Here is a 26,790-nt window from a genome sequence, read left to right as displayed (position 1 = left end):
AAATGAATCTATAATTATAGATATTTCTAATTCCCATTTACAGAGAAGTTTTACCTAGTACTTCAAAACCAAATGTTATTTCACCTTTAGTATTAGGTTGTTCGGAAAGTTCGTGCCGATTTTTAAAGGACAGAAAAAGGTCAATAAATACTTGTCATTGCATTTTTAATCAACCACATATGAACCATTGTGTTGCACAATGCGTCTCTATCTTTTCTTTAACTTGAAAATATCCTCTTCCCAGAATTTTGGTGGTTTCATGGCAAAGAATTCATCAAGGTATCTGTTTATGTCATCCAAAGAATTAAAATTTTTACCATTAAGACTATTCTGCAGAGACCTGAATAAGTGGAAATCCGAAGGAGCAATATCTGGTGAATATGGAGGATAGGATAACACATCCCAGCCGAGCTGCAGCAATTTTTGTCTGGTTCTCAAAGCATCAAGTGCCGAAAATGTACTTTCTTATCTTCCATTTGAAAGGGTGACGGAATTAACACAGGTCATAAGAACATAAACCTTCTTCCACGAAAAGATAGCTTAAACTGTGCTTTAAATGGAGGTGTAGTCAAATCCTATTTTATGGACTCAACCGTGTTCTAAAATAAGTCAAAAGGTAAGCTACTATAAATCGGCACGAACTTTCGGACAACCCAATATAATATTGCCGTGTTTTAATATGGAAACGTAGCTGATTTATCTCGAGGTTCCAGGTTAGCATTACTGAAACTAAAACAAGGACTTGCATTTAATGTATTGCGAGTGGGGCTATTTTTGAAAGTTACCGTTTACACTGACACATATATCAGTGTAAGATAGGAAGCGTATGAAGTGTGAAATACCTTATGAATTTGTCGAAAATAAAAGCAAAAGACAAACTTCTGTCCAAGACGCTATTACTAACTTGAGACAATGGACTCCCTGAATACCTACAAAAATTATAATACTATTCATGCTTTATTGACTATAAAGTATACTTTGAATCTTTAATTCAATTTAATTAGTCTTACTAATAGCTAGCTACCACGCTACATTGTAACCATCGATCTCTATTTCTTAATACTGATTTCTAACCGTTACTTCCCATCATGATACTTGATATCATTAAATTAAGAACCATAAGGTATTTCACACTTCATACGCTTCCTATCTTACACTGATATATGTGTCAGTGTAAACGGTAACTTATATCTATAAGACTGCCATATTAATATGGCAATAACAATTAATTTCCAGTAACGCTGCCGTAATCTCTTCTAGAGAGACTTAGTAATTTTAATATTTCTATTATATATATATATATATATATATATATATATATATATATATTTATATGTATATACATATACATATGTAGACACACATGTATTTGTGTGCGTGTATATATATATATATATATATATATATATATATATATATATATATTTATATAGAAACATATATATACATATATATACATACATATATACATATAAATGTTTGTGTGAGTTTGTGTCACATAGAAAAGGCAAATTTTAAAAAAATTATTTCGATGCAATATCGTTACTAATTTAACAAAAACAAAATAAAACAAACATATATAAGCACACAATATTTCCTGTTAAGCAACTTAAATAAATAAAACACATAACGTATTATATACAGAAAAATATTTAGTATATTGATAAAAATGAAGATATCACTTCTGTGTATTCATAATTTCTCAAGATTTTAGACGAGATTCCGCCTCAATATAGATATTACATTAAAAATTCAATTACTTATTTCATATTTTTTCTATTTGGATGATTTTCGTAACGTGTATGATATTGGCATAACTCAATTTTTTACATCATTACGTTCAACATTATTTATTTTCTCAAAACATAGATAATTCACTTATTAATCTAGACCAATAAACATGTAAAGATTATATATAATTCATTGGAGGCGATATTAAGTTTAATTAAATTCATAATTCATTAAAATTTGTTTTCATTTCATTGTAAATGGACGTTTCAAACGAAATGTATGTACGTTTGTGTATGTTTTTATGTTGGTATTGCTTCCTCGTATATATATATATATATATATATGTGTGTGTGTGTGTGTGTGTGTGTGTGTGTGTGTGTGTGTTTGTGTATATGTGTGTGTGTGTGTGCGTGTGTGTTTGTATATATATATATATATGCATATGTGCATATATGCATATGTATGCATATATGCATATATATATATATAAATATATGTATGTGTATATATATGTGTATGTGTGTGTGTACATACATTACCCTATATGTACTTTTATACATACGAATGGATAAATATGTGCTTATACGTAGCCATGTATGTATTTCAATAAATGAATATATATATGTATATATATATGCCAGTCAAAAATTCTCCGCACTCTCGCCATAGCTTATCTTTATTACTGTCACACTGCCTTCAGCGCATGCGTGCTTACAGTGGTACTATCATGGTCACGTGATCTAAGTTTGAGCCTTGTCGTGTCATTTGTCTTCCTGGGTTTAAAGTGTAAGCATGGCCACTCCACTAGCAGTGTGTCCCGATAAAGGTGAAAGAATAGTGATCCGAGAGATAGGGATGGAGAGCCGATTCCCATCTCTTGAGCTTGCTAAATCTTCTCGTCAGTGACGGAGGTTTTTGGGTGTCCTGCCCCTTATTCGTACGTCACGCTTGTCTGGCCACTTTTAAACCTCGATGCACTCTACACACTTCTACATGGTAGTGCTCTGACTCCGTATTGAGCTAAAAGCCTTCGATGAATTTCAGCACCTGACACACCTTCCGATGACAGAAATCTGGCCACTGCTCTTTGTGCCTTTTTGGCTCACATTGCGAATGGAACGGGTATGCTTTCACTGTAATGCTACAAAGCAAAATGCCGCGAACAGGCTCAAAATTCGATCATCTTTCCACAATCGTACCAACTATAAGCGTGCCTGCATAGAATGCAGTGTGGCAATAAAAAATATATATTTTATGGCAAAAATGTGGATAATTTTTGACTACATATATGCATATGTATGCATGTATGTAATGTACGTATGTTTATAAATGTATATATATATATCTGTACATACATACATAGACACGTATATATATATATATATATATATATTATATATATATATATATATATATATATATATATATATATATATAACAATGATAAATATCAAAGTGAGTTATAGTAGCGGTAACACATCGTGACGTATTTTTGCCATTTCAATATGGCTAACCCCTAAGGGTGGATGCTACTGTAGTTTTTAGCCCCAGGAGGACACACTCCTCCAGCTGGCCATAGACACACTATCTGTGTCCTGTCAGTATTTGCAAAGGGAAGTCATCCTTCCCGTCTTCAACTTATGATACACACGGACTCGAGTTTCGAGGTATTGACCTCTCGTCAGCGTGTGACAATCATAGTTGTCGCCGAGAATTAGATTTCCACCACAAATACTTATACTTTTTCCAGCGTCCACTGTCGCTGATATTGAAAAAGTGAAATCAAACAATGATAAATATCAAAGTGAGTTGGCCGGAATCAGATCGCCATGTTGATTCGCTAGTTTCTGCACGCATTTTTTTCTCTCCTTGTTTCTCTCCGTGTTTCTTTTCTGTGTATCTTTCTTTTGCAGAGCGTAGCCTCGAAACGTAAAAGACTTGTTTTATTTATATTCCTGAGTGCCATACTAATACAATTGTTTGTTTATATTCCACCTGCCTTCGTCTTTTGTTTATTTTCATAAAGCTTCCCGTTATATATATATATATATATATATACAGGGAGAGTTCACAAAAAAAAAAGAACAATACAGGTGGTTTAGACAACAAACAGATGTATTTGTTTAACGCTCGGTAATAAAACAATCTTTAACGTTTCGAACCTACGCTCTGCCACAGAAAGGACCACAGAAAGAAACAAGGAGAGAAAATACAGAATGTGGAGGGGATAGCGATCGATCATATATATATATACACTCATACATACATATACGTGTATCTGCATAATATATGTGTGTGTGTGTGTGTGTGTGTGTGTGTGTGTGTGAGTATGCAACTTTAAAAGATCAGTGATTGTGTGTCTATATACACATGCATATGTTTATGTATATACATACACATATTAACATGCATACAGTACTAACTTTATATATGGGTTGGTAAATACTAAAAGCAACAGACACTAAGAGAAATAATGTTCCATTTGGTGAGCAATCAATGCTGTTTGATGAGAATTGCATATACGATATGATCTTTTTCTCTGAGAAATATCATTCCTAAAAGTCTAAAGCCGACTAGGAGTTTCTGAATAAGCTTGAAGAATAGCATTTGTGTCACGTGAAACAGGGGCCATGGGACCGAAGAAAAGAAACATCAATTCGCTTTTACTGGGCGGAGAGAGAGTGAGTGAGATAGAGAGAGTGAGTGAGAGAGAGAGAGGGGGGAGAGAGAAGATGTGTTCGCAGCGCGTTCTATATAGAATAGGAGAAATATTTCGCATCAGCGAATGATGTGAACGAAGTTTCAAGATACGATGGAGAACGAGAAATTTCAAAGAAGATTTTTTCCAGAATTTTATAGTATTAAAATTCCCTTCAGTACTAACAGTTTATTTATTTCACTGTGTGAAACGTTTGGCTCAATGCAATAATTTGAGTTCTCTGCTTGATCATTATTTTTTAATCTTTTCTTGAAAGCTAGTTATGCTCTTGAATGGAAAAACGAAATATTCCCTCAAGGCATATGTGATTTAGAGATATCACACAAAGTTGATCTTACGTTTCTCCATTTAGATTTAGTTCAGTATAGATTATTTCACATTTTGCCTCACATGCCGCTCTCTCATTAAGCGAGAAGTCAGACAGCGTTTTAAAACATGGAGAAATTGATATCAACTGCTTGCTTTTAAAGCACACGTGAAGCATGTATACATAGTATTCAATTTGCATACAAACACACAAAAGCACAAACTCACACACATACAAACACACATACATAAAAGCACACACATACATGCACAAACGCATGCATGCATACATACATACATACACATATAATATATATGTATCATTTATGTATGTATATATATATATGTACGTAATTATGTATATTCATATAAATATATATACATACATTCATATATATGTGCGTGCTTGTGTGTAAATTATATGTATATATACGTTTGTGTATATATATATACGTATGTATATATACGCATATATATATATATATATATATATATATATATATATATATATTATATATATATATATTTATATATTATACATATGCATATATGGATATATATTTTGCGCGTATACACAAACATTTACAATGAAATCTATGTGCGTGTGCACTCGCTATATGAGTTTGAGCGTAAGTTTATATGTATATATATCTGTCATATATAATATGTGTATATATATATATATATATATATATATATATAATGTATGTATACATAAGCATTTTTGCTTGCATAAATTCAGCAAGAAATCCAGTATATACATAGCAACATATACACAAGTATCAAGTTTATATAAAACGTATTAATAAGGAATAAAATATATTTCTGTATATGGATGTGTAGGGATAACTTCCTGTATGTCTCTGTGCCTATAATTGTAAGTGAGTGCATTTTGAAGTGTATTTAAGTATATATATTTCCAACAAATCACTCTCTAAAAGGTTTTTAACCGGTAAGTAATGTTTCCACTTACAAATGTACAGTTGTTATATATTGATTTTGTTACATCAACTCATATGGAACTATAATTCCTTACATTATATGTATATATATATATATATATATATATATATATATATATATATATATATACAAAATTTATTTTAAAAATGAATTTTTTATGTGTTTGTCTGCGTGTGAGCCCGTGTGTGTGCGCTTGTGTTTGCGTGTTTGAATGTACGGGTGTTTGTTGTTCGCGCTCGTATCATAGCGTTTTCATCATCCGTAATATAATGATTAAATTTTGAAAGCCTGATGGAACGGCCATTCACTTTCCTGGATAATAAGAATGAAATATCTTTTAAATACCAACCTGTTATGTTTTCTGAATTCAGTCTTAGTCCTTGATACACATATGACTGGAGGGACACGGTTTTATTATGGCGGTATGTTCAAAAGTATACGATTTTATTGTTACTTATCAAAATTAAGACCCTGTGGACAAAATCTTTTGGATGGAAAATACGTCACCCTTGATGCGCATGCACGGGCTCAACTCACGCAGGCTTTCACGGTTTTGTGGAATCTATCACGTTCTATAGCTTATTAACACGCCGATCTTAGTGGCTATTATCCTTATTAGTTCATAATGCGCTTATAATCCGTGCTTCCTCTTCGATACTGCACCTAATAGATCATGTAAAGTATGACTTCCTTCAGTTTAAAACGGTCCAAGTTATACTGTTGATCCTATTAGTTTCTGGAGTTTATAAAATCACAGACAACCTTATCTAGTTGTTCCTATAATCTCACGGGCCGCATCAGCTTCTGGTAAACCGGGTCTGAACTTCAGGAACAGAGGAGAGCGATTGTATGCTACGGTATATCATTTAATAGAATCTCATACATTCTATCTCAGGTTATATTATTATTTATCATAAGATCATCCGATATGTTAACACCAGTCAGTTTGTGCATTTTGTTGAAATTCGATAATTTCAATATCTTGACAATTGAGCAGTAAGACTGGAATTTACAATAGAATATAATTAACTGGTGTTACATAGCAATGAATCAGATAGCAAAACAAATATCTTCTGCTCTTGACGTATCATCATCGTTCAACACTAGACATACCCTAGAGTAATATCTATCGTATTTATTTTAGTATGAATAGCTTGTAACAATTTTGTGCGCACTAGTCATATCAGTTGCTGTTACAGGAAGAATAGCATCGGAATTTTCGACTGTGATTAGTAGATAATTAAAATGATCATATCTGTGTAAACAGTGGTACCGTTCTGCATATACATCTATGGATGAACATATGTGTTAGAATGGGTGTACACATACATGCATACATACATACATACATACATACATACATACATACATACATACATACATACATACATATATATATATATATGTATATATAAATATATGTATATATATAAATATATATACATATATACATATATACATATATATATATATATATAATATATATATATATATATATATATATACATACACACACACACACACACATATATATATTTATATATACACATATATGTATTTATATGTGTGTGTTAGTGTCTATCTTTGTCCCCGCTGATGTGCTTATTCCCCCATAACGTAGCAGTGCAGCAAAAGATACCGACAGAGTAAGTACCAGGCTCTCACACGCACGCACACACACACGAGCACACGCACACAAGTTTCTCACCTGTAGTACTTCTATCACTATACTACCCGCCGTCGTTATCTATCTGTCAGTATGGGTTTCCATTTTCCCGCTCGATTGTAAACTTCTTTTCTATTCTGGCCCAAATCGACGTGGAGGCCTTTCGGGTGGATTTTTATTGTCTTCTGAATATCACTCGATTACTGTATGAATGCATCTATTGCTGCGTGCATGTTCAACCTAGCGACGGAACTACTGTTTTTTGCATTCCCCTAGTGTCCCATATAATTTACTCTATTCTCGAAATACCTTATCTGGGATATGCTCTCGCAGTGATATTGCTAGGAAGTATTTTGCCATGCCCTGCTGCTTTGTTGCTAATTGATGCCCTTCCTTCTTTATTATAGGGCACGACTCACTGCCTGTAGGAGTGCTATGATGTCGTTATTGAAGGGGCGACTACGTAGAGATTGTCCAGCTTCACTTAGAGCACATAATATATAAAAGCAAACGACTTCGACTCTGCTTGAGATTTACTGTTCGACAAGTCTGTATATCTGCGATGGACTGGCGTCCCGTCCAGCTGGAGGGGGGGGGCACATACGCCACAAGAACTGGAAAACCGGGCCCATGAGCTTGGCTAGGGTTGAAAAGGGCAAAAAATATCTGTATGTAACAATGTTTTGATTACGTAATAATGCGTGGAGTATCGTTTCCTGCATCCACATACAGCTCCGAGAGTTTGAACTTTTTTCAAGTTCTATGATGGTTATTTATGTCGATCAGAATCTACAAATAGAATTGATGTATACAATTAAATTATTATTGTTGCTATGCAGAACATTAAGCAGAATACGGATCTTACATGCATTGACGAATAAGCAAATTCTATACGCCTGAGTTTAGTTTTCAATAACACTAGATATTTTGAGACTCACACATGGAAAAAAGTCGACAAGTAATCTCAGACTAAACACAATTAGAGAACGAAGATGTATAACTACATCACATTTTTGAATATTTGTTCATATATAGTCATAATATCATTAAAAATAAATTTAAAAAAATCTTCAATCAAGTTCACTTTGAAACGTGTTACAACGCTTTTTCATCGAATGTTGTAATCGCAATATATTACGTTGCAACCATTGACAGCATTGTATGCTATCTACCACAGCACATGTTTGACATGTGAAAGAAATCTAATCACATCTTATGCTTAAATATCGTATTTGAGAGAGAATTACATTCTCAATTATGAACTCTTATATTATTTCAGTCGATAGATCACCTGAGTTGAAATCAGTAACCTTTATACTCACATTTAGCTTTATTTACATGAAACTAAATATGTTACATTACTGCATAGTCTGTTCTGCTTTATCTCTATTCTATTATATTGTTTTCTCTTGTCGAGCTAAACTTTTTTCTTTTTTTTCTGTTTGATCTGAACAAGTTTTGAAGTAAAAGCTTAAAATTGTTTTCTTTTTTTCCTTTGAATTTGACAACTACTAAGGAAAATCGTTACCACGATAGTAAAAATGTCGAATAAAAATGTACAATACATAACTTTAGTGAGAGATAAGCATTGGAGACCTACGGGTAGCATAGCTTTAACAGCAAAATAAATAACGTTCGGAGTGGATTCGGTGCAAGGAAAAAGTTGTAAAGGTCATAATGCAGAAAAACGCATATATTCCAAAATTAAAATAACATGAACAGAAAAAAAAAAAAAAATCCACAATTATTTTTTGCTCAAGTATTACATCATATTTCAGACACACCGTGTTCCTTACTAATGAATGGATACACGTTCCCATCCTGAAAACTGGTGTCTCGATTATAATGAACATTTCTCCCCATAGATTGTTGCCCGATACCTCAGTCACTCAATCCACAAGGGCCCGACATTGATATGCATACAGATATATGTTCGTCCGACACAACATACAATGTATGCATGTATAAAAGCGGCGAGCTGGCAGGAACGTTAGAACGCCGGGCGAAATGCATAGCTCTGTTCCGTCTGCCGTTACGTTCTGAGTTCAAATTTCGCCGAGGTCGGCTTTGCCTTTCATCATTTCAATGTCGATTAAATAAGTACCAGTTACGCACTGGAGTCGATATAATCAATTTAATCCTTTGTCTGTCCTTGTTTGTCCTCTCTGTGTTTAGCCCCCTTGTGGGTAGTAAAGAAATAGAAATAGGTATTTCGTCTGCCGCTACGTTCTGAGTTCAAATTCCGCCGAGGTCGACTTTGACTTTCGTCCTTTCCGGGTCCATTAAATAAGTACCAGTTAAGCACTGGGTCGATATTATCCACTTAATCCGTTTGTCTGCTCTTGTTTGTCCCCTGAGTGTGTAGCCCTTTGTGGGCAGTAAAGAAATAAGAACATACAATGTATGCATACCGATAATGATATACATACATATGTTGTCATCTTTAAGTGATCTTGCGCAGTGAAAATGAATAATGCACCGAGTAACTTGCTCACTCCATCCGCGACTCTCTCCACTCCAAAGAGAACAATTCAAGTCAATTAGATATGGAAATGGATGCAATGCATGACCAAATTGTCTAATCCTGATTCAAAATTGCCCTCTACATTCAACAAATAATTACTTCAACCGTCTTCCCATCGACTGAATTATGAAATAGTATTCCGCAGAGTCCTACCGAGCCAGTCTTCACCCGCATGTGTAGGGGAGCCGTAATATGCTAAATAAATTCCAGCTGGAACCCTGAACGGTGCTACTGTACGGAGTCAGAGTAGACCTGGGAACAATTGTGGCTAACGTGCGGTTCCACTCTATTCAAAAACCTGGTCTCCCTAACCTGAGTCCAAACGCAGTATTTTTAAAAGTCATAGCTAGCACGTACATACAGACACACACATACACACATTCAAACAAACTCAAACGTACACAAATATGCAGTATGTATGTTTGTATGTATGTATGTATGTATGTATGTATATAATGATTTTAAAATATGTAAGTTTCAAAGAGGAGGGAATTTTGTTCTGAGTCATCTACTGCTAGAATATTATTTGCAGATTTCAAATTGACATACTGGCAATAGACATATTTCATCATAACTCGAATTCAAAATTTACAATGAATCCCAGAAAAAGGTCAGAGGAGAAAAAGTCGCGAATTCATTACACCTAAATATGTTTTCATTAAGTTAATTAATATATTATGATCTTTCCTCTTATATATATGTAATGTGCAATTAAGATATTGAATAAAATGTAACATATATGCATATGTGCAATGTTGTTTTGCAAAATGTGTTGTTATTGCTTAGAAGAAATGTATAATGAATTAATGAGGGATTTGGTATTTAATTTAAATTAAACTAACACTTAATTATGTGTTAAAATTCCAATAAACCCTTATTTGATATCGTGTCAAAACTAAAATCTATAATTTTGGGAAATTTCAACAGCATAAAAGACAACACACACCCCTGATTAGTTCTCATGAATTGAACACTGAATTCTCCTCGTATTTGTCATTATAATCTTCAACTGGTTCTTCATGATAGTTTATGGAAAAGAAGAATCCTACTACGACATATTCTGTCGTTTTCTATATTTTCTATTCAAATACTTCGTTTACAAAAAGGCACCATGCAGAAGAAATTTGTCTGTCATTCTCAGCCAACGAAAAGTCCTGCATCGACTGATAACATTGACGCAGATAGTATTCAGAATCATCACTCTGTGAAGTCGCTCATAATTCTATATATGTGTAGACATTACTCAGTCTGTTTTCAAGAAGACAGTCAACATATAAATATACAATCAGAACTCAAGTTTCACTTGTCTGCATTTGCGAATTAAATATCACGTTTGTGGACAACAGTGCCGTTTGTCTGATTTGTGCCGACAATATATAATTTCTGTCTGTATGGCACAGGCAAATAAATTACATTTGTCGGGGTTATATAAATAATCTTTCGATATACAGTGACCAAATCTATAATGTAATACACAATGTAATACAATACAATGCATTATGCTATAATGTGAAATATAGCTATGTGTATACCTATGAATTTATGTTATGCATAGATGTATTTATTAGTTTGGACTTAATCAAGTAATTAAGTAATCCATATGTCTGCAAATGACGTAATTACAAGAGCGTTGTAGAATGTAAATAAGATTCATTATATTCAATTCTGACATGGAATAACATAATTCACCCATAGAAAAGTATTTCTATATTTAACTGATGAATACAATATATAACAGAAAATAAGGCGCCTAACCCCTCGCTGTCAAAAGAATTTTCATATGTTTGTCCTCAACAGACATGTTTGATTCGGAAATTTTGGTTTAAATACTTGATTAATAAAAGCAATTCATGTCATTAATCAGAAGTTACACTGGGGGTGAAAACATTTGTTAATGTATGTATGAGATATCGTCCCCAAGGAAATATGTCCTGTCTATTACACGTGATAAACAGGGTATGCAAATAATTGTAAAAAGAACTACATTTTTTAGGGACTTCAAATATATTATTTGGGAAAACAGAACAAAATATCGAAGTCCTGAATTTCATTATATACTCTTCCCGCTTTCAAACGCTCTCACTCTATTTTACGTGCACACACACGCACGCACGTACACACACACACATACACACACGCACACACACAAATGTACGCACACACACGTACATGCCTCTTTCTGTGTGTGTGTATATATATATATATATATATATTTCGATTTTGGATTTGGTTTGCAAGACTCTTTATATGAGTTCGTGTGTTGAAGCATATTCGTTGTGTCTGGGGAGAGTCATTTTCTTTTTGTGCCTTATTATTTAACACACTCACCGGTAAAATTTCCACTTATTTCTTATTTTTATATATATATATATATATATATATATATATAGGTATATATGTATGTATATATGTATGGATATATATATACGTATATATATGTATATATATATACATATACATATATATATACGTGTATATATATATATACGTATATATATACATCTATATATATATATATATATATATATATATATATATATATAATATATATATACGTATATTTTCATTCATTGTATTGCGGCAACACTAGGCATCAGCTGAAAGAATTTATATGAAGACATTGACTCATTTTGATGCACAGTATATTATTTCAGTTGCGGAACCAATACGTTACATCGACACAAAGCAACAATCAGTGGATATTAAGTGTTGAGTGACAAACACAAGTATAAAGATACGCGCTCATACACCGTCGTACGTTTTTGCAACAGAGTTCTTGAGTTATCCTCTAAAAAATAAACACAATCAACATTAGCCGGGCGGCTTTAGGAGTGAACCTAAGATCACACTCATGGAAAGCAAGCTTTTTACCGACATAACCATGCCTGCGTTTATATATGTGTGCGCTATTATGCTGGTGTGTCTTTGAGACTGAATAATATGAATATCGATTGAAAAATGGTGTTATTACTAACACATAGTAACAAAACATCTATACTCGTATAGATTTTTTAAAACACGTATTTTTTTTACGTAAAAATATTTACTTGTTTTGTTATTATTGTCAGAACAAACCAAACTAAGGCAACATAGAACTGGAATTTGTTTGGATGATGACGTGTATATTAATGAAAAAAAAAATTAAATTATTACAATTGAAAAACGACAACAAAAAGCAAATAATATTTCGACAAATTGCTGCGAACATTTTCTTATTGGTGGAGATATTCAATTTCTTATATTTGAACTATTTGATGAAGTGTTATTTTAATAGATGTACTGTTATCATAAAAAATTTCAATAAGTAAATAATAGCTCATATAAAATTATTTAATGGAAGGACGTCAAAATGTAACGAAGAAGTCAGTTAATCAATCGTATTCTGGAGATAAATACATGTGTATGTATATCCTGTAGACACTTGAGTATGTATACAGATACGTATATATATACATATATATATATATATATATATAATATATATATATATATATATATATATATATATTATATATATATATATATATGAATGTTTGTATGTATGCATCTACGTATGTGTGTATGTGTTTGTATATATATATATATTCATGTATATATATATATATATATATATGTGTGTGTGTCTTTCTTTTAAACTTAGTGAAAACATGACTATGTTATAATTTAATCTGTTTTTAAAACATATAATCGGATCTACGCATCATTCTTTTACATTCCGCTTGTAACAATATATTTTCAATATTCTTCTTTTTCGACGTTTGCAGGGTATGTTTCGCTCATCTTCATGATTTTGAGTGGCTTTGGCTTCTCTGCTGCCATATTTCATAAAGGCACCCTTTATATTTCATAAAGGCCTTCATTTTAGTAGTTTTTTTTTTTCGTCAGACTATGTCTTTTAGAGTGTTACTGCTCCACGACAAAACTGAGCCTGCATTTCTAACAGGTCAATGTCGTGTGTGAATTGCTGCATTCAGGTGCAATACAAGCATTTACTTCGAAATCGGTCTGCTGCACTATGAGGAAATACACACAACACACATACACCCAACCACCAACAGATACACACAAATACACACACTAACACAAAAACCACGCATATAAATATACATATACATATAATATATATATATATATATATATATATATATATATATATATATATATATAATATATTACACACACATAAAAACACACACAAACACACAAACACACAGACACCAATATATACTTGTGTGTCGCGCGCACGCGTGTGTTGACTGAGTAACAAGTTGGCGTAGTCCCTCATATTACTTAAGAATTTATGGGTGTGAAAAGCCCTCGACCTATTCCTTTGACATATGGACAGGGTGAAGAAAAATAAAAAGGCTACTAGTTCATTTGAATACATGTTGTATGGCGTCCAGCTATCTGAAAGTTTGATGTCGTCTGGTAAATGAATACACGGGAGGACCAGTTAATTATCATTTTACTCACCAAATTTCTCTCTCAGATTCAATCATTTAATGTAGCTGCACCCCAGCTTTTCTAAGTCTTGTGAAAGCACTCGGAAGTTTAGGCCTCTACCCAGACCTTTCTTGACACCCTTAAAGCAAAGACCATTTTAGCACATCCGCGTATGTGCAACATATTAATATATTGTTTGTTTGTGCATTGTCCCACGTCCGTGCTCGGTCACATCTCAGTCTTGCCTATTGAAATTATACTGACATCTATTCTGTGGAGGTGGTGGATCTTCAAGTTCCTAATAATTGGTTTGGCGTTTTATATTAACGGGTCCGCCTTGGAATATAGGTGTGTTGTCTGAGTTGCTTTGATTAAAGACATGTCGGTGAGTTGTGTTAAAGGGAAACTGTATAGAAACCCGTTTACTTATTTCTTCCATTCTTCATTAGTGGACATAACACATCTTGTCATAAGGTGTTTTACAAGAATATTTCTCACAAAAGCATTTGTCATATTGGAAGATTACTTGTTGAATTTACACTGTTAAAGGTACTTAGTATAAGATCCATGGCTGACGACAATTTCGCCACGGTTTTGTTCATTTATAAGCGATAAAACTAGAATGAATTACGAGAATATACATTCATTAAGTATAGAAAATATATCCCATAATACCTCCTTGCTATTTCCAACCTCCATATCTACGCGCCATCCGCTGCGGCCAGGTTTTCCTTCTAGAATCTCCTCTACTTTGATATCTTTGCTGGACACGTTACGTTACAACTCTCGGAATATAATATTAAAACCAAAAAGCTTACCGGTTTCCAATAGTACCGGCTAGTTCTTCATCGAAACCTAGCAATAAAGCACAAATGATTAATCCAATTCTTTACTTGAAGGTTCAAATCTCGCATCGGTATATCGTTGCGAAAAGAATTTTTTCCCAACACATCGACGCCTGTGCGCATTTCTATTAATTTATATTTTCTTAATTTGCAGCATTTCATATAATATGGCATTCGTCCAAACATGCATGCAACTACATATAGTTTCCATATATGTAACACTACCAAGTCAATAGTAAAATTTGCTTTTATTCTCTTCTTTATTGTTTTTATTCCTTCAAAGTCAGAAACATAATTTCCTTAAAGCCAAATCTGTTCATAAAATAACTATATTTTTGTGTTTTAATAATATTTATTATTGGAAATTGTCTTAATGCATAATAATTATCTTTCAAGCAACATCAAGAAAATTCAATGATATAAATAAAAGCGAAGTAAAATTAAATGCATTAATATACTTAACCATAATTGAATACTAATGACTGAGTAATTTTTCAATCAATGCATCCCACATTTAATGTAGATGCTCTGACAACTGTACATTAAGAACGACAGCATACAATCCCGTGTTGTTTATGTATTTAATGCAAATTACAAGGGAATGGTTTTCTGCTTAATGTTTTGTTTAAAGAAATATATTTTCAAAAGATTATTATTGTTCTTACGTCATTTACGTATATTACGCTGTGTACGTAAGTTTGCGTGTGTATATATATATATATATTATATATATATATATATATATATTATATATATATATATATATATGCATATATATATACATAAATATATATAACTAAATATATATATATATATATATATGTGTGTGTGTGTGTGTGTGTGTGTATGTATATGTATAAACATTATATGTGTGTTTGAGACAGGGTGGGGAGAACTGTGCGGTATGTGTGGGTGTTGTTGCGCGTGTCTATGAATGTACAGAAATACATACATAATATATGTCGCCATACAAGCACACATACGACAATGCGTGTTTCTTTAATATACAACCACGCAAAACATATCATATTTTAACTAAACGATGACAACGCATTTCAGTTGAGTATACATTATATATATTAAAAGGGAAATTTTGAGAAATATTTTCCAAGTTTCACCGTTGACTGTCTTATTCATATTTAAAAACTGCTTGAGTAATTAGTCCGCAATTTTGAAGCTACCATACTTAAGCAATCATTTTAAATCACCATAAATTTTCCCTGAATACTTATATATAGACGCAGGCTTGGGTGTAAAGTAAGAAGCTTACTTCACAACCATATGGTTCTGGGTTCAGTCGCACTGAGTTGCATCTTGGGCAAGTGTATTCTACAATAGCTTCGAGGGCGTACAAAGCATTGTGAGAGGATTGGGTAGACGGAAACTGAAATAAACCTGTCGTGTATATATATGTCTTTGCACACCCCCATCACTTGACAACTAATGCTGGTGCGTTTATGTTTGGGCAAACTAGCGGTTCGTCATAAAGACCGATAGGATAAGTATTAAGCATACATAGAATTAATCCTGGGGTCACTTTCTTTAAGGTACTGCTCTACCGTGGTTGCTGTCAAATGACTGAAACATGAAAAAATATTTTTAAAAAATAAAAGAATTCCTTAAATATGAAGACAGCAAACGCAAGTAATCCATTTTGTTCGCTGATACGTCTATGATTTGCATGTGTTTGCGAAAGTGATATCAAATATACCACACGCAGAAAATAAGGACGATAATACAGTACACGTTACCTTGGAGAATGCCCAACTATTTCGAAGACATACTTGCCTCAGCAGCATTTCACCTGAAGTATGTTATACGGTTTGACATGACGTACAGTGTAGTATATGATATCAAGAGCGTGTAAAGGAACGTTTTGGTTTGTTGATATACACACGAAAAGTAATAAATGTCTAAGGATATTAATCATCAATATTTTCAGAATGCTTCTCGGCAGACATATTTAGTTGAGACGATAATATTCTCACCATAAGCTATACAGTCAATGTGCTTCTAACCAGCCTACAAAGCTAATCTATCTATCTAACTACCTACCTACCCATCTCTCTCTCTCTCTCTCTCTCTCTCTCTCTCTCTCTCTCTCTCTCTCTATCTATCTATCTATCTATCTATCTATCTATCCATCTATCTATCTATCTATCTATCTATCTATCTATCTATCTATCTATCTATCTATCTATCTATCTATCTATATATATATATATATATATATCTGTATGTCTGTCTGTCTGTCTATCTGTCTGTCTGCCTATTTATCTATCTATCTTTCTATCTATCTATCTATCCCACCAACAGGATGCATTACGCTCACTGTTTTTCACGCACCTTGCACTTAATTCCAATTAACACCTCTTATTATGCCAGTACAATATTCATTAAAACCGTCATCGATGCAATTATTACATATTGCTGTATCACTCTCTTTTTTATAACTCAGCAAGGCGTAGCGACTATAAGATATGTTCATTATAAACTGCAAAAAAGTCTTTAAATTAATCTATAATTGATATAGTCTAAACTTGTTCAATGTATATATATTATATAAAAAATACAAAATGGGACGAGAATTCAAACCATCAAGACAGTTAGGTGATACAAAATAGGGAAAACAAAACATCCTGATAGACGATACAAAGAAAACAAAGACGGGTCATTCGGAGTTTTCTTTCATCAGTCGAGTTCCAGATTATCTTTGCAATTTCGGCTTGTTGAACTCGAGATTGCTCCAATCTGTCCAGCCCAAAGAAAACTTAAGCTAAGAGTATGAGATTCCTTGGAATAAATCAGCGAATGTATACGAAAACTAAGACGGACAAAACAGAGAAGGTTACTCAAATACAAATAACAGAACATAACAACAGTTGTCTTTCGACTAAGGAAGAATTACATTATGCTGGCGTGTGTGGAAGTAAAGCCTTAGGGCAGGGATACAAGATTTCACAAGCACAGGGAGGAATATAGATGTTGCACGGACTGCAGCCGAACCAAGAAAGAAAGGTTAGGCTTGCCCGAACACCGGTCACGTGGGGAGAGAAGAGAGAGCGGTTGGAAAACCCTTCTTGTGTTACCGTTGACTAATGAATAGGGAAGGGAGGTAATTGTCCTCATACATGAGCTTTATTCAAAATACTTGTAACAATGTAAAAGAGACTGGTATTTCTCCATAATACCAGATATTGTTGTTAAACACCATATGACGAGAAATATTAGCTATACTAACCAAAGAGAGAAGTGATATTTAGACGGGTTTCTACGCAATTTCCCTTTAACAAATTTTCCTGATGAGACTTTCAACAATATAACTCTGTGATAGAATACTCATTTCCAAGGTAGCACACGTTAAACCAAATCTATGTGACACTTCACAGCCCATCACCGCGTGGCCTAGTGGTTAGCCTTTTGCACCATCAATCGCTAGATCATGGGTTCGATTCTCTGACTGGGCGGCGAGTTATGTTCTTGAGCAAAACACTCCGTTTCATATTGCTCCAGCCTCCCTTTGATCAGAGATCGGGGTGGCGTCATTTAAAAGCTGAAGCAATGAAAAAGCGCATTGAGACCAGCGAGGTGTAGCAACATCTGGTTCACGTGATCACAGTTTTATGTTTTATTTTCTATATTATTTAGTTTTTCTATACAAAATTAGTGATTTCAATTCACAAGTGCAGGACATGGTGTAGAGGTTATACAGCTTATAATGAAGATATGAAAATGAAACAGAATACAAATATTTCCACATTCCACATAAACACAAGTTGTTTTAACTAATTAACATCGAACTTTGTCAGACAGCATATTAATACCTGGTTATTCTTCTCACATTTCGCTGCACCATCAAGAAAACGTATAAGAAACAAGTGTAAATAAAGATAAATTAATGCTTAGAAAAATGTAATGAAATGAATTTCATTTAACCGAAACGTAGAAAAAATATGAATCTATAAAGAACAAATGGTTAGCATAACTGAATATTAATGACATAGCAACTGAACAATCGTTGCAACTGAACTTATATTTAAATTAGCGCATACCATTAACAATTCTGACTTGTAAATTTAATTTGATATTTTCCAATATGAAATAGCATTCGAATGGTTAGCAAATGTATGCATGTATATATATGTATATATATATATATATATATACATACATATATATAGATATAGATATATATACATATATACGTATATATATATACAATATATATATATATACATGTATGTATATATATGCATATATATATATATATATATATATATATATATATATATAATATATATATATATATAATATATATATATATATATATATTATATATATATATATTTAAGAAAGTGAATGAATTATCCTAGTATGGATAATTCGGTTAACCGATACCTGGGTAGCAAATTCACGTCAGAAAACATGGTTGAAGCTATATGCCAAGGGCAGAGATCCCGTGTTCTCGTGTGTAAATTTGTGTGTTTTTTTTAACTATGAATAAATGAAAGAATCGAGTCGAACGACGATTTTAACAAAATTCCTTTACTCTCGACGCATGTTTCGAAGGCTGCATATTCCTAATTCCGAAGAAATAAAGGGTGCATTATACCGCCATCTCATCTGGAAAGACAAGGAACTTATGTCAGTACCATGAAGAGCAAAAACCTTTTAGATGACTGCCCACGTGATGTCCACAGTAATAATGAGTGTTTCTTTAAAATATCCCGTTATAAGCAATGACGTCAAATTTGGTTGGATGGAGAATGTTTTAAAGAGTTCAAGAGTGCAAATTTGGTTGGGAGGAGAAAGCTCTAGGAAGGGGATAGAGTGCAAGCAGTATTGTATGGGGATGCGTGGGTGTATTCTATTGTTAATGAGTTTGAGTGCTTGTGTGTGTGTATGTATATAACTGGATTCGTGTCTGTGTGTGTGCGTGACTTTGTGTGTAGGGTGACAAATGTCAAAAACATTTAGTAGTGAGCTGACAGATTTGAGTCTGCGTGTTCGATCGTGGGTATGATAGAGAGAGAGAGATAGAAAGAGAGAGAGAGGTGGGGAGATGCAGAGAAAAAGAGGAAAACATATCCCCAAAAATTTAGTAGTAATTCTTCATGTAACGTAGTAGAAAAAAACAAATTGTCTATGGTGGTGTTGTAGAAGTGAAACTAAATTATTAAAATCAAAGCGGTTATCTATACTAATCATTATTCATATGAGAGGTAAGTATGTCTCTGCCAATGTTTGCACTTATAGGACTTTTCTATAATTGTGTCTACCAAAGGGAATTTGGAGAAAAGGATAAAGAAGAGTTCGGAATTACAAAGGCCACAGAATTTCCTGCCCTTATCAAAAAGAAAAGATACAGATAATATGGACCAGGTACAGATAAACTGGATTGGTCCACATTATCTGTATCTTTTCCTTTCTCCCCCCAACCAAATTTGAACTCTTGAACTCTTTAGAACATTCTCCATCCAACCAACTTTGACGTCATTGCTTATAACGGGATATTTTAAAGAAACACTCATTATTACTGTAGACATCATGTGGGCAGTCATCTAAAAGTTTTTGCTCTTCATGGTACTGATATAAATTCCTTGTCTTTCCTGATGAGATGGTGGCGTAATGCAACCTTTATTCCTTCGGAATTAGGAATATGCAGCCTTCGAAACATGTGTCGAGAGTAAAGGAATTGTGTTAAAATCGTCGTTCGACTCCATTCTTTCATTTATATATATATATATATATATATATACACACACACACACACACATATATATATATATATATATACACACACACACACATATATATATATATATAATACACACACACACACACACACACATATATATATATATATATATATATATATATATATATATATATATATATATTGGAACCAGTGACATTTAACACATTTCTACAGCTGAGTGAACTGGAGCAGCGTGAAATAAAGTGTCTTGCGCAATAATATAACACGCTGCCCGGTCCCGGATTCTACCTCAGAACATCACGGTCGTAAGCTCGACGGTCTAACCACTGAGTCATGCGCCTTCACGCATACATGCACACACACACACACACACACTTAATTATATAAACACACAAAGCAATTCCTATATATTTACACACCTGTATGTTTCACATACATCTTGTATTCAATTTAAACATCCGTATATTTTTGAGAATATGAAATTGACTTAGTATCAAACCAGCCGTCTCTCTAGATGAGAGAAAGGGATGCAGTAACCCAGATATATTCAACAGACTTAACCCTAATCATATGAGGCTCTCAATATTTATAAAATTTACTATTTTACATTGATTTTTTTTTAATTCTCAAAATAAAACCGAAAAGGCAGTGTCTATATTGAAGCTGGTTTATGAATAATTTTATATTCAGAATAGAATTTTCATTTCTAAATAGCTGGAAACATATGGGAATATTAAAGACCAAGAATTTAAAAAAAAAACTTAAAACGTACAAACAAAAAACAAAGAATTTTCAAAATATACTTTAAATTCATGGGAAATTACAAATATTAGTCTAAACTAATATTTGAATAATAAACATAGATTAGTATTCTAAATTTAATCAAATGTGTTTCAGGTTTAAATTAAATAAGCAGTGTTCTGTCCCTACTGGAGTTTAATACTAATCGTTTTACGATTCCTGAGGGACCGTCATTTTATTATCGTCTCATAAAAAACGCAAGACTGAAAGTAAGATTCTAATGTGCTTTGGTATTTGTAAAGAATGTATTGTTTATTCAGTTAAAGCGAAACCAATTTCATTATAAATTACACGAGATTTAAATAACTTTATACTATTCTCACTCGTAACAAAATTTACGATGAAATATGGTTCGGATTCTCAGATATAAAGAGTAAACCCATTCTGAGTGTATGTTTTTCTGCGAAGGTCCTGTCATATTTTAGATAGGAAAGAAACGTATGGTTCTTTGATATTAATTGAGAAATTTGATAAAGGTAATTTTTCCTTATATTGTTGGTAACATAAATCCAGTTATCTGGTAAATTGTCGATCACTTGAGCGTAAATTTCCTGACGCTTCGAAGCGGAAAAGCGTGCAATATCATTTCATATCTATTCACATTTAACAAACTGTTTTTCCTCTAAATAGTGACGCAATGATCTTTGAATAGTGTCCCAGTAATATCTAAAATTGATAGCCAGACAGAACAAATTCAGGAGAGGAAGGAAGATGAGGTAAAACTTTCATACATAGTGTCATAATCTTTTTTCTGAGTGACTTGAGCAATTTGAAGACTTGCATTACCGTGTTAGGAGCAAAACGTCCGGCTTTACGATTAACCAATGTGTGCATCTGTATGTGTGTGTGTGTGTATGTGTGTGTGTATATATGTTTTGTGTGTGTGTGGTGGGGTATGTGGGTGTAATGCTTCCGTTTGTAGACAATAATACTCCACATTAACTGTTTAAATTCGGCTTAACACATCATATCCAAACAAACTCGGTACATAATTGTATGAAGGGGTCATCAGCTTTCCTCTTTCTAGTTTTGAAAAGCCTAATTTCTTAAATATATGTATGTATGTATGTATGTATGTATGTATGTATGTATGTATGTATGTATGTATGTATATAAGTCTGAAACAGTTAAAGTCATGTTAAAGTCTGATACGAACATAAAAGTGTTTGAAAGTCGATTAACGCTAGTCATCAATTTTTCTGTCAACAGAGAATTAATAGATAAATTTATCGTGTTTGTATGTCTATTGGTCAAACAAACTTAATCTAATTAGATGCACGTACTGAACGTATTGAAATTTCCAAGGAAATGAAATGGAAAAACATGAAGTTAATTAAAACACCTCAAACATTTAAAACGTTAATTCTTCTTAATGTTTGCGAATACTGAAGGAAAAATTTCAACATCCATTCTATGCAGAACATTAGGCGCGTAATGAAGTTTGCGAAGGCATGGCGTTAACTGAATAGCCTAATGTAGTCACGTGACGCTCTCGGCCCAACTATGGCAGCCATACTCTATGATGTCTTCGGTTTGTTTTCAGTTGATTGTTTCTTTTTCTCATGTTTGTATCAAGGGGTCATCAGATCAGAACCTTGTAGATCTACTTGGAAATCAACCTGGTCATGTGATGAATGAGTAACAACTCACTGTTCTGAACCCATAAGGAAGATATATCTATTTATTTACGCTTATATGATTTTGATTTCACTTATACATGAATACTGAGCATCTATCTTAAAAGTATATACACACGAAGTATATATATATAAGAGCAGATTTCAAATTTATTTCTAAAACAAACGGTAAGAGACTAACTCATTATACATATTTCTTGATAGGGGAAAGTTAATTTTATATCTGAACTGAATTAAGCCTTAAATAAAATAATATTTCAATTTTGTTTTCATGTTCCAATTTGGTCATTTTATTCAAATTTGTACACTTTTCATTTCTGTAATCCCTTAGAAAATGGTGACGCCATAAGATAAGTCTTTTTGTGAGCTGCAGTTTGAGAAATGTGAATCGATTGTGCAAGTGCAACGTGAAATTCGCTGCCAATTCAATAAAAATACACCTCGTCACGATCAAATTTACGAATGGCATAAAAAATTCGCAGGAAACGGTTGCATTTGTAAAGGTAAAAGCACCGGTTCTCATGGTGAGTGCATACTACCTTAAAATAAACTTTAAAGTTTTCCCTGTCAAGAAATATGTGGAATGTGTTTGTGTCTCTTACCGTTTGTGTTAAAAATAAATTTTAAATCTGGCCTTTCCTTTTGAATAAACATGTATGTGTATATATATATATATATATAATATATATATATTATATATACATGTATATATATATATATATATATATATATATATATATATATATATATATATATACATACATAGATACATGCATACATACATATATACATATATACATACATACATACATACATACATACATACATACACACATACACGTATGACTCATGCATTTGCCGGTATGATGTCATGGCTTGGTTGAGAAAACTCTCTTGAGGCCTCGGGTGTTAAGGCATGTTAGAGTCATGGACAGTCTAGATAACTCAATTTCAATCCTATCTAGGTGTGACTGACATCGATTGTTCGCCATATTTGGGGCTTGTCAGTGATTGATAATATTTTTTACACTAGTGCTGCTTCTATTTCATATTTGAATAGGAAAACTGGAAGACCGTTCGAGGGATACGAACCCACATTATCTAATGCCTGTCATATATATATATATATATATATATATATATATATTATATATATATACATATATATATATATTATTATTATTATTATTATTATTATTATTATTATATTATTATTATTATTATTATTATTATGCCCACAACAATTTACGCGCTCGCACACGAACACACAGACACTACGCGCACCCACATATGTGTATAGATATGAGTACATATGTGTGTGTGTGTGTGCATGTACACATTCAGATATGTATGTATGTATGTATCTATCTATGTATCCATCTATCTATCTATCTATCTATCTATCTATCTATCTATCTATCTATCTATCTAGAAGAGGCAATTAGAAGCGGCATCGCATCCGACGTTTTGGCGGCGAGGTTGGCCCTCGACCAACACTTCAACGCCAAACACGAAGGATGTGCTGTCAGAGCTAGGATGCGTGCTCTAAGGAACGAAGGTGTTGGAGCCGCGAGAGAGGCCCGGGTGGCAGAGGCGCAACAGGGCAACAAAGCCACCATTCGGTCACTGGTAGATGAACAGGGGCGCGAATTGCTCGAGCCAAGTAAAATGTGTGAGGCCTTTCAGCAGCATTTTGCCCGACTGTTCGGGACGAGTGGAGGGCAAGAACGTAGGGTAGACTTCAGTGCCTACCTACATAGCCTGCCACGACTCTCGACAAGAAAGGCAGGGTGCTGCGAAGGTGCCATCACGGCGGCGGAAGTGCGGGAAGCGATGGCAGAATGCTCGAGGGACAAATCACCGGGTTTGGATGGTCTACCCTACGAATTTTACTATTGTATGCCAGACTGTTTGGAGACGTCTTGGCAGCGGTATACTGCAACTGGCAGCAAAACGGGAGCATACCCGGTTTTGTGAGTCGAGGAGCTGTAACTCTGCTGAAGAAAGATCCAAACAAGGGAAACATTATAGATAACTTTAGGCCAATCACTCTGCTCAATGCAGACCTGAAAATTTTGACAAAGGTGTTAGCCAAGAGGTTGGCGCTTGTCATGGAGAAACTGGTCGACAACGCACAAACGTGCGCCGTGCCGGGCCGGAGCATCCATGACAACCTCCATCTGATGCGCTACATCATAGACAGGGTAGTTAACGAACCTGGCATGGGTGGGGCCCTGATCAACTTGGATCAATCGAAAGCCTTTGATAGGGTAGACCATCGATACTTGGGGGCAGTCCTGAGAGCGGCTGGTTTCGGTCCCGTCTTCCGCGGCTGGATAGCTGCCTTGTACAGAGGCATCCGTTCGGTAATTCGCGTAAATGGACATCTATCGAGACCTTCGACATTGCACGTTCGGTCCGTCAGGGATGCCCCCTCTCGGCGCTTCTATACGTATTGACTCTTGAGCCACTACTGCGGAAGCTGGCGACTCTGAGGGGCATCCCGCGAGAATTAGGATGCGGGACGAGCGTGTCTGCATACGCGGACGACGTCACCGTCATAGTGTCAAGTCACGAGCACATCGAGCGGGTCGGCGAGACACTGAAAGACTACGAAGCGGTGACAGGAGCAAAAATCAACCGGGAAAAGTCAGTGGGCTTGCGGCTCGGCACTGGAGAAGCAAACCCATGCCGTCCACCAGTACCTCCGTCGTGGGACGCTGGACAGACGGCCCGGTTGAGTTGCTCGGGGTCTGGTTCGGTCCGGACCTCCAAATGGAGAAGAACTGGAACGAGATAACGAGTAGGGTGGTCACTCTCGCCCAGCAATGGGCCGAGAGGAAACTGTCCCTAAAAGGTCGGGCGGAGGAGGTGAACGCGTACATCGCGTCCATCATCTACTACCGCCTGACCGTCGTACCTGTCCCGACCCTACCATCACCAAACTAGAACGCATCCTCTTCCGCTTCTTGTGGAAAGGATGCGTCCCGATGGTCAGGCGATCCATTTGCTGTCAACACCCGTTAAAAGGAGGGCTGGGCATGCCGTGGTTGATGATGCGCAGACACGCGCTGAGACTGCGACATCTCCGGCTCTATGTAGACGACGGTGAACAGGTGTGGTCGCCGTTTGTGAGGCACGCATTCCCGCAAATCGTCTCCATGACCGAACTACAGTCGTGGATCAAAAAGAGGCCGAAGAAGGGCGGATGGCACCGCGAGTGTCGCGTTGATCTCAAGCAACTCTGCCGTCCCGGGTCGACCTTGAGTGACTTCAACACAACCAAAGCATTCTATAGGGGATTAGTGGAGGGGAGGTACGACGACGAGCTCGGGGCAAACTTGGGCGTCGACGAGGAATACCTGACCCGCCTGTTTCAAACGACTTTCGGCCCGGGACCTATGGACAACTTCCAGAGATCCCTGGCCTGGCGGTG

At 34.6% G+C, this 26,790-nt stretch overlaps 1 long non-coding RNA gene across 1 annotated transcript; it reads left to right on the top strand.

Annotated features, from left to right (window-relative positions):
- Positions 1–385: 385 nt before the first annotated feature.
- On the top strand, positions 386–22,293 carry LOC118764442. The gene is made up of 3 exons (XR_005000254.1): positions 386–502; positions 4,749–4,754; positions 22,283–22,293. It is a non-coding gene; the product is annotated as an uncharacterized LOC118764442 (long non-coding RNA).
- The last annotated feature ends 4,497 nt before the right edge of the window (positions 22,294–26,790 follow it).

Source organism: Octopus sinensis, linkage group LG8 (genome assembly GCF_006345805.1).
Source record: "Octopus sinensis linkage group LG8, ASM634580v1, whole genome shotgun sequence".
Classification (NCBI taxonomy): Eukaryota; Metazoa; Mollusca; class Cephalopoda; order Octopoda; family Octopodidae; genus Octopus; species Octopus sinensis.
Note: the sequence above shows the minus strand (reverse complement) of the source record. Positions and strands in the feature narration are given on the sequence as shown.